This window comes from Cebus imitator, unplaced genomic scaffold (assembly GCF_001604975.1).
Source record: "Cebus imitator isolate Cc_AM_T3 unplaced genomic scaffold, Cebus_imitator-1.0 Scaffold159, whole genome shotgun sequence".
Lineage (NCBI taxonomy): Eukaryota > Metazoa > Chordata > Mammalia > Primates > Cebidae > Cebus > Cebus imitator.
The window spans coordinates 1,939,512-1,949,587 of NW_016107474.1; the positions used below are offsets into that span (position 1 = coordinate 1,939,512).

General features: G+C 50.9%; 1 protein-coding gene and 1 long non-coding RNA gene across 3 annotated transcripts in view; one reads left to right on the forward strand and one right to left on the reverse strand.

Moving 5' to 3' along the window:
* The window catches only part of WFDC1 (WAP four-disulfide core domain 1), a 39,034-nt gene that overhangs the window by 7,570 nt on the left and 21,388 nt on the right, over nucleotides 1-10,076 (forward strand). The gene's annotated exons all lie outside the window — the stretch shown is intronic.
* LOC119473432 overlaps nucleotides 7,383-10,076 on the reverse strand; it is a 9,787-nt gene continuing 7,093 nt past the window's right edge. The window contains exons 2-4 of the long non-coding RNA XR_005202647.1: nucleotides 9,084-9,115; nucleotides 8,895-8,975; nucleotides 7,383-7,788 (exon numbers count right to left, since the gene is read on the reverse strand). This is a non-coding gene — a long non-coding RNA (uncharacterized LOC119473432). The remainder of the gene's footprint in view (nucleotides 7,789-8,894; nucleotides 8,976-9,083; nucleotides 9,116-10,076) is intronic.

Consider the following 10,076-nt stretch of genomic DNA (forward strand, 5'->3'; position numbering starts at 1 on the left):
TTATTGCTATATATTTTCCTCTAGACACTGCTTTAAATGTGTCCCAGAGATTCTGGTATGTTGTGTCTTCGTTCTCGTTGGTTTCGAAGAACATCTTTATTTCTGCCTTCATTTCACTGTTTATCCAGTCAACATTCAAGAGCCAGTTGTTCAGTTTCCATGAAGCTGTGCAGTTCTGAGTTCGTTTCTGAATTCTGAGTTCTAACTTGATTGCACTGTGGTCTGAGAGGCTGTTTGTTATGATTTCCATTCTTTTGCATTTGCTGAGGAGTGATTTACTCCCAATTATGTGGTCAGTGTTAGAGTAGGTGCAATGCAGTGCTGAGAAGAATATATATTCTGTGGATTTGGGGTGGAGATTTCTGTATGTCTGTTAGGTTTGCTTGGTCCAGGTCTGAGTTCAAGTCCTGGATATCCTTGTTAATTTTCTGTCTGGTTGATCTGTCTAATATTGACAATGGGGTGTTAAAGTCTCCCACTATTATCGTGTGGGAGTCTAAGTCTCTTTGTAAGTCATTAAGGACTTGCTTTATGTATTTGGGTGCTCCTGTATTGGGTGCGTATATATTTAGGATTTTTAGCTTTTCTTGTTGCATGGATCCTTTTACCATTATGTAATGTCCCTCTTTCTCTCTTTTGATCTTTGTTGGTTTAAAGCCTATTTTATCTGAGATGAGAATTGCAACTCCTGCTTTTTTTTGCTCTCCATTTGCTTGGTAAATCTTCCTCCTCCCTTTGTTTTGAGCCTTGCGGACAGATTTAAAAACCCATTCCAGAACCAAATATTTATGAGACAGGATAAAACAGATGTGGAATGTTTGTAAATGGTCCAATAACCTTTCCATGGAGCTCAGTCAGTTCTGTGGAGTTGATGTTTTTGACATTTCTTTCCTGGCATTCGATAAAACTCCTGAGAACAGTGATTTACTGAGCACTTACTATGTATAAGGACAAACATTTGCTATCCATTTGCTCTTGGGAGCCTCTCAACACATCCACCACAGCAGCCACCACGCGGGCCTGGGTGCTGCGCAGCCCCTGGACTGGGCAAGGTGGCCCCGGCCATCAGTGTGACTGTGGGCCTGTTTTCCCCACTAAGCCCCCATCCAGGGCACTGGAAATGGCTGTTCAGTTTGCACCCTGCCCAGAGGTGCCTGAACTGCTGAGGGTGCCCTGTGAGGGGTCACAGCAGCCAAGAGCCACAGATGCCTCTTTCTGTTTGGAATGCATCCTGCCGGACGGGGCACCCCATTGCAGTTGGTCTGCCCGGAGGCACCACCTGTGCTCGTAGCAGTAGGGGACTGTAGGAGCAGGCTGTGGCCCACAACTCACGTTCCTCAGTTCCCCAACCTAGTTCTCCTTTCCCCCTTTATTTCTGTGAGCTCTTGAGAGCCTTCCAGACATCCTTTTATTTTTTGCTAAGATAGGCAGAGTGAGAGAGGCAGGTGGCGTGTAGCTGTGCTCTCACCATTTCCTGAGTTCTGACCTTCACCTTCATCTTTGTACCGTAAGCATCTGTGTCTGCTGGCCTGAAGCATCTCTGGCTGCGGGAACACGCTCATCCCGCACGCAGGACCAGCCAAGGTGCCGGGAGGTAACACCTATAGGAGCAGGTGGAGCTGGAGGCTGACGGCCTGGATGGCTTCTCACCTTTGATGGGTTGCGAGTGAGGAGTGTTCCTCATGATTTCTCCCAGGTCCACTGGGTTTGAGCTCTGGTGCCCAGGCAGTCACCTGCTCATCAGCGCTTCCTGAAGTGGCCCCTTCTCTTTCCTCCCCAGCTTCCCCACTCCCCAACTGGGGCTTCCCGGGATCCCCTCCCAGATGTACTCCCTGCACTCAAACCCTATCCGATCCATGTTGTGGTTCGAACTGTGTCCCCCAAAAGATACATCCAACGCATAACTTCTGATCCTTGTGCATGTGACCTTATCTGGAAACAGGTTCGTTACAGGTGCAATTAGTCAAAATAAGATGAAGTCATGCTGGGGGTGGGTGGGTCCTTAATATGACCGCAGTGGCTCCCGCCTGTAATCCCAGCACTTTGGGAGACTAAGGTGGGTGGATCACCCAAGGGCAGGAGTTCGAGACCAGCCTGGCCAACAGGGTGAAACCCCATCTCTACCAAAAATACAAAAATTAGCCGGGTGTGGTAGTGGATGCCTGTAGTCTCAGCTACTGGGAGGCTGAGGCAGGAGAATCACTTGAACCCAGGATGTGAGGTGGAGGTTGCAGTGAGCCAAGATCGTGCCATTGCACTCCAGCCTGGGTGACAGAGTGATACTTCGTCTCTGGGGAAAAAAAAAAAAAAAAGAAGAAGAAGAAGAGACACCGAGAGTTGCAGAAATCAGAGTGACGTGTCTATAAGCCAGGGAACAGGAGGAATTGCCAGCCGCCGCTGGAAGCCGGGAGAGACGTGGAAAGATTTTCTCCACAGAGCCTCCACAAAGGAAACAGCCCTGCCGACACCTGGATCTCAGACTTCCAGCTTCCAGAACTCTGAAAGAATCCGTTTCTGTTGTTTTCAGCCCCCAGCTTGTGGCATTTTGTCACAGTGGTCCTGGGAAATGGATAGTCTGCTCTGAGAATGAGGGGAGTCAGCTCCTGACTGAGAGACATTTCACAGATAAGGAAACAGGCTGTTGCAGAGAATGACCTTGTTGCGCTGTTTTGGCTGGGGACTGGTGAAGCTGTCACTGCTTCCCCAAAGTCTGGGGGCTTTCTCTGCTCCTTCCCTCAGGATTTCATCATCAAGACTACAAAGATGCCTCCACCTTGGGGGTTGGGGTGCTCAGTGGGCACTGGAGACCTTCAGCAGCACCCAGGAGGGGGTCTCCAGGGCTCATGGTTGAGAACCCCAGAAAAGCCCCGAGGCTCCCTGGGTGCTGGGGAGAGGGGATATGTCGTACTGATGTGAAGCAAGCTCACTGTAGGCTTGGCCACGCCCCAGTGTCTAGCCCAGAGCCTGGCATGGATGGGTGAGTGGGAGGAATGAAAAGTCCATGAAGAGCTGACTTCTGGGGGGACCTTGGGCAAATCACTTTCCCCTCGCTGGGCCTGGGCTTCCTCATCTGAGGGTCCAGGCCTGAAATTCCAGGTGGAAACGAGCAAGTAAAAAGCATCCCAGGCCCCTGTGTGGTCATCACCTGGGAGAGGGAGGCAGGAAAGCAGGACACCTCTGTGTCAGCACTCACCGCAGCCACAGGGTGGAGGCAGCTGATGCGCATGCACTGAGCACAGCACAGTCTGTCCACTCAGGGGACTAGGACTCAGCCATAGAAAGGAATAGAGCCCAGACACACCATGACACAGATGAACCTCAAAGACATGATGCTGAGCGCACAAAGGCCACAGGTGTGTGACACTGTTTGGATGCAACCACCAGAAGAGGCAAATCCAACGGGATCGGAGGGAGATTCGTGGTTCCCAGGGGCTGGGGGAGGGAGGAATGGGAGGCAGCTGCCTAATGAGAACAGAGGTTCTGCTGGGGGTGATGAAAAAGCCACAGAAATAGTTCATGGAAGTGGCTGCACACATCATGAATCTAATTAATGCCACCAACTCGCCCACTGAAGACAGCTGAAATGGAAAATTGCATGTTATATGTACTTTACCACAGTAGTTTTTTCTAAGAAGCAGCAAGACTCTGAGGCACCTCTCAAGAATTCTGTGATGGCACATAGAGTCCCTGTGAGCTGGGGGAGCAGGCGCTGGCACCTCTGTGTCACCCGCACCTCGGGGCAGCCACTCAGCAAGTGTCCACTCACAGTGCTAACTCTGGCTCTTGGGACATCGTAACGTCATGCCCACCTCCTCCGAGGCCTCTCCCTGAATGCCTCGCTCTGTCACCCAGGCTGGAATTCAGTGGTGTGATCTCAACTCACTGAACCCGCCTCCCAGGTTCAAGTGATTCTCCTACCTCAGCCTTTGGAGTAGCTGGGATTACAGGTGCATGCCACTACACTCGGCTAATTTTTTGTATTTTTAGTAGAGACAGGTTTTCAGCATGTTAACCAGGATGGTCTCAATCTCCTGACCTCATGATCCGCCCGCCTTGGCCTCCCAAAGTGCTGTGATTACAGGCGTGAGCCACCATGCCCGGCCCAACTCTTCCTTCTTAGCATTGAGCTCTATTGTTACCATTGCCATGATTTATTCAGGCTTCTCACTAACTACTTCTGCAGATGGCCACAAAAAGCTATTCATTCGCCTCTTCTGTGTGATGTTTTGCACAGTGTCTGACTTGCCTGAAACTGAGCCACGCAAAGGCAGGGCCAATGTCTTCTGCTTCAACTCAGAATTCCCCATATCCAGCCCAGTGCCTGAAACACAGTGAGCCTGAGAATTACTAGTGTACTATCAAATGAAAGAATAAGTTATGTTAAAAGCTTCCGGAACAGAATAGAAGGGATGGAAAGTTCTAGAGGACTCTCAGGTGCACTGATTGACAATGACATTGATGGGAAGAGTTGGCTGAGTTTGCAGTCTTGTGAATTTCTTTCTTTTTTTGTCTCCCCTGAGGAAGTCCCATTAACCTTGCACCAAATTCCGTCCCCAGGGCCCAGTGCTGAGGGCTCCGGGCACCAGGAAATGGCATTCATGTACGCACGCTGAACTCTAAACCCTCTGTTCCAGGGAGAGACATATTTTTAGATGTTTGACGTCCAAATTCCAGAGGAAGAGCGAGTAATGCTTAGGGGAAAATTGGCTTTCTTCCTCCACCACGCAAACCAGTGCTGGGGTGCATTTTTATTGGTCTGGCCGCTAAGCTGCTGGAACTTTCCAAAGAAGGGTAAAAGCTCCTGTATGTGGAAGGAAGGGGGTGGCGAGCTCTGAGGGAGGGATGTGGGTAGACTGAGGGCAGCTCTGGAGACTGGATTCTTTTCCCCTAAATGGAAATGGTTTATATAAATTCTTGTACTGATTATTAAAATAGTGATGTTTACTGTAAAAAAAAATTCAGACAACACAGAGAGTTACAAGTAAGTAAAAATGATCTGAATTTGTCCTCCAACATGTAGACTCTGTTGACATGTTGGGGCGACTGTCTATAGATTGTTTCATGAAGCAGTTAAACATAGCACACACGTGTTTTCTTAGTGGTTTTTTATTCATACTGATTAAACGGTCTTTTATTGAAATGAAATTCACATGACAGACAACTTACCCTTTCAGATGTACCATTCAGTGGTGATCAGCATATTCACTGAGTTGTGCAACTGTCCTATCTATTTGGTTTTGGAATGTTCTCATTGACCCTACGGGAAACCCGCACCTACTGGCTGTCAGCCCTCCTTCCCTCTGCCCCCAGCCTCTGGCAACCAACAATCTGCTTTCTGTTAGTATGGATCTGCCCACTGTAGGCATTTCGTAGAAATGGAATCATCCAGTGTGTGGTATTGGGTGTCTGGCTTATTCGCACTGTTTTATGTGTTGCCTTTGCACTTACGGATGTTAAGTGAAGGTATGCAACGCAGTGGATCGGCGCCTTCCTTTCTAAGGCCCGCATGGCGTTCTCTGTGCCGTCACCTGTTCATCCGGCCTCCTTGGCTGCACATCCAGCTGCTGTGCTTTAACTGAATCTGGACTTGGACTTGCTGAACTGGGCTTCCCACTGCCGGAGCCCAGAACAGGCATTTCCCCACCTGCTTCCTAGGGATATCAGTGGCAGAATGGCTTTGCAAAGCTATTTTTGTTCATCTATAGGAACAAAATAGCCACCAGGTTGAAAACCTTAAGGGAATCTTTTTTTTTTTTTTTTTTTTTTAAGATAGAGTTTCACTCTTGTCACCTGGGCTGAAGTGCAATGGCGTGATCTCGGCTCACTGCAACCTCCGCCTCCCGGGCTCAAGTGATTCTCCTGCCTCTGCCTCCCAAGTAGCTGTGTTTACAGGCACCCACCATCATACATGGCTAAGTTTTGTATTTCTGGTAGAGATGGGGTTTACCATATTGACCAGGCTGGTCTTGAACTCCTGACCTCAGGTGATCTACCCACCTTGGCCTCCCAAGGTGCTGGGATTAGAGGCGTGAGCCACCACGCCTGGCCAGGAATCATTTTTATCCAGGTAAGGCATGCAGAACCAGAGAGTTCTTGCCCGAGTTGTACCATGAATGTGTGCGAAGTGGCTACTTTGAAACAGACTTACTGTTCAATCCCTGAGCAGGAATGAAAATCAAAGCTGGAAATTGTGGGTTGCTCTGCAGTTTTCACAAAGGTATTGGCATCTGGGGTGAGTGTCCTCCTTTCTCAGCGGGATTTCACGTGCCATAATTTTGTATTCATCTGAGAGGCAACGTAAGCTGGGAGGGAAGGGCTGGCTAGGGCTACAGAGGGGGCCAGGACAAATGTGTACCTGGGGGCCCCCATTATGACTACACCCTGAGCTGGGGCTGGGCCACAGGAGGGCAGAGGGAGCACTTTGAGAGGGGGAGGGAGCCCCTGGACAGGGGAGTAATTCGAGGGCATCATTGGGAAGCAGCTCCCAGTTCCAGGCTCTTGGGTTCGGAGCACTCCTGGAGGAGTGGGACAGACCCAGTTTGAATCCTGCCTCTGACACTTAACAGCTGCTTGCTCTTGGGCAAATGCTTTTAGGTTTTTTGCACCTCAGTTTTCTCATCACTAAAGTGGGTTTATAATAGCAGCATCCCCAGAGGGTGATACTGAAGGTTCAGTATGTGAGGACCTAGCACAGCACTGGCACACAGTAAGAGCTTTCTAAATGCTGCCTCCTTGCTGTGAGCATGAATCAGACAGCCCAGGCTCTAAGCCTGCTGTCTCTGTATGGTGACTGCGTGCCTCCGTTTCTTCACCTGTGCAATGGGAACAGCAGTGGTGCCTACCAGGGAGGGCTGGAGGCGACTTTACGTGATCGTCCGAGGGCAGTGCTCTTGCACATGCTGGGTGGCTGTTTCTGCATGTCTCCTCCTGTTAGCAACTCTGTGCGTTGTTTGCGCTGGTCTTACCCAGAAATGACGAGGTTATCAAATCCCACATTTCACTGTTGCTTGTGGGTTTCTCGTTGCGTATCCGGAGCCTCAGCTGGACTGAAGCTCCTTAGGTTTCTTGTGCATCTGCTGAGTATCTAACTTAACGCCGTGGAGGTGGGGGGTGTTCACTAAATCATCAGTGAGTGAATCAAGGGAGGATGCAGGGGACATGAAGGAAGACTGGAAAGTTACTATGGGACAAGAGGCTTCTGAGTCCATTGATTTCAAATAATAATAAAAGGAGCCAGGCGTCGTGGCCCACACCTGTAATCCTAGCACTTTGGGAGGCTGACGTGGGCAGATCACCTGAGCTCAGGAGTTCAAGACCAGCCTGGGCAACAAGGCGAAACCCCATCTCTGCTGAAAATACAAAAAATTAGGAGGCATGGTGGTGGGCACCTGTAGTCCCAGCTACTTGGGAGGCTGAAGCAGGAGAACTGATTGAGCCTGGGAGGCGGAGGTTACATTGCCAGTGCTGAGCCGAGCACACGCACGTATGATCTCTGTTGAGAGATCAGAGCACAGCGTTACGCAAACAGGAAGGGCTGCCCCTACACCACGCAGGATCCCCGCTCTGCAGAACCCACCACGCAAGGCTCACATGCAGAACAGCCAGTGAATGTGTGCTAAGCACTTAGAAGGGTGTCCAGGAAATCACCAGGGCATGTTGACCACCATCATCCTCATCTTCATCACAGCTTTTATTCCACCCAAAGAATATTTACTGAGTCCCTGCTACATGCCAGGTGCTGTTCTAGGATACAGGGACACAGGTGAGAACAAATCCAAGTTCCTGTCCCTGGGAGGGAGGAAAACAGCAGTCCACAGGTGCAAACCAATGAGTTCATAAATACCCAGTCCACCCAAGGGTGATCACAGATGTGAAGCTCCACAAAGACAGAGAGGAAGGGAGGGCTATGTGAGCAGACTCGGAGGAGGTGAGAGCCAGGCAGATACGGCGTGTGTGTGGAGAAAGAGGCAGTACAAAGCCCACGGGTGGGACTGGGAGGCTGGAGAGAGAGAACGAACGAGGAGGGGCGTGCTGGAGGAGAGGTCAGAGAAGGGGAGGGGTCAGGGAAGCCGCTTCCAGCCCAACCTTTAGGCCAAGAACATTGGCTGTTGACTCTTTAAGTGCATGGTGGACAGGAATAAATTGGAGCGTAAGCTGCTTATTTCTCTGAGCAAAAGTTCTTTCTCGGAACGCCAGAAAACACGCTTTGCTTAGAACCCTCTGTGAGCGTCACCTTGCGTGACATAAAATATTTTTCAAAACAGTTAATCCTTTCATCTGGGCCTCTCGGTGAGATGAGGGCTTTGTCACCCACAGCCATCTGTTGTTTCAGCCACGCAGCAAAGAACACGGGAGATGCGACTTCTCGGGCGCTTATCTCTCTGTTCTCTCCAAATTCTGAGAAATGACATTTGAATTTTCCTCTGAGACAGGGGCACATCTCACATTGATCTCTCTGCACACCCTCCTGTCTGGGGCTGCCATTAAGGAAGTCAGGGGACTGGGAGGTGTTTGAGGTGGGTGAAAAGCATTTTGCTTCTGATCACCCACTTCCATTAAATTTCACAAATGAGGCTTGATGGAAAAACAAGCTGGGCAGAAAAATAAGCCACCCTCTCCAACGACGCACGGTGCATTCTCAACCACCCTCCAAAGAGGCTGGGGCAGCTGTCATGTTAGATTAGGATTAAAAATGGCGGACCCCAACATGGGTCCAATTTAGTTAATTCTGCAGCAAGTGAACTAAGAGCTAATGGCGTGGGATTATACAGCTGCTGCAGCTGGGAAGTTATTGGTGATGGTTACAGGGGTGAGGGAGATTGGGCGGAGAAGGGGGTGGTTAAAGGACTGATCTGTGCTCTGGTCTCCCTCCGTCTTTGGGAAAAACAACTCACCTCCTTCAGCCCTCGTCTCCATATCCATCAAATGCCGGCTTAGTGCTCATTTTCACTTTTCGTGAATTTAGCTGTCAATGTCTACAAGAGAGAAAAGAGGGGTTCTCTGGGTGAAGCAGGGATGGGGACGGGGACCAGGAGTCCCCTCCCCAGGCTTTCCTGCCACACCCCCCCACCTGCTTGACCAACCATTCCTGCTCTCTGCCCCTCATGCCCTCAGGCTATCGGGGAGCAGCCAAATACCTCTGGCCTTGGTGATGCCACCGGTTCCCAGGGACACCCAAACAAGGCCTGTTCCCGGAGACCTGGTGCCCCCTGCAGGGCATTGACGGCAGCACGTGCAGTTTGCAGCTACCTACCTACCTACCTAGGGATGCAGGAAGGACAGTGCACGTCCCCAGCCAGGCAGAGACAGACACAGCCTCTGCCCTCGGTGTGGGGTGGTGAGGGCTTAAAAATGAAGAACTGTACTAGACACATCCAGACTAGTCTGGGAAAGCTGCCCTAGGGAGGCCATTTAAGCTGAGGACTGAAGGATGATTTGGCCAATAGAAGAGGGTGGGAAACCTTCCACGCAGAAGAACAGCATGTGCAAATGATGATCATGGCACTGTGCTAGACGCCATCCTGGGTGTAGGCACTGCCCTGGGTGTAGACGCCATCTGGGTGTAGACTCCATCCTGGGTGTAGGCACTGCCCTGGGTGTAGGCGCCATCCTGGGTGTAGGTGCCATCCTGGGTGTAGGCGCCATCCTGGGTGTAGGCACTGCCCTGGGTGTAGACGCCATCTGGGTGTAGACTCCATCCTGGGTATAGGCACTGCCCTCGGTGTATGCGCCGTCCTGGGTGTACGCGCCATCCTGGGTGTACGCGCCATCCTGGGTGTATGTGCCATCCTGGGTGTAGGCACTGCCCTGGGTGTAGGCCCCATCCTGGGTGTAGGCGCCATCCTGGTTGTAGGCGCCATCCTGGGTGTACGTGCCATCCTGGGTGTAGGCACTGCCCTGGGTGTATGTACCATCCTGGGTGTACGCGCCATCCTGGGTGTACGTGCCATCCTGGGTGTATGTGCCATCCTGGGTGTATGCGCCATCCTGGGTGTATTTGCCATCCTGGGTGTAGGCACTGCCCTGGGTGTAGGCCCCATCCTGGGTGTATGTGCCATCCTGGGTGTAGACTCCAT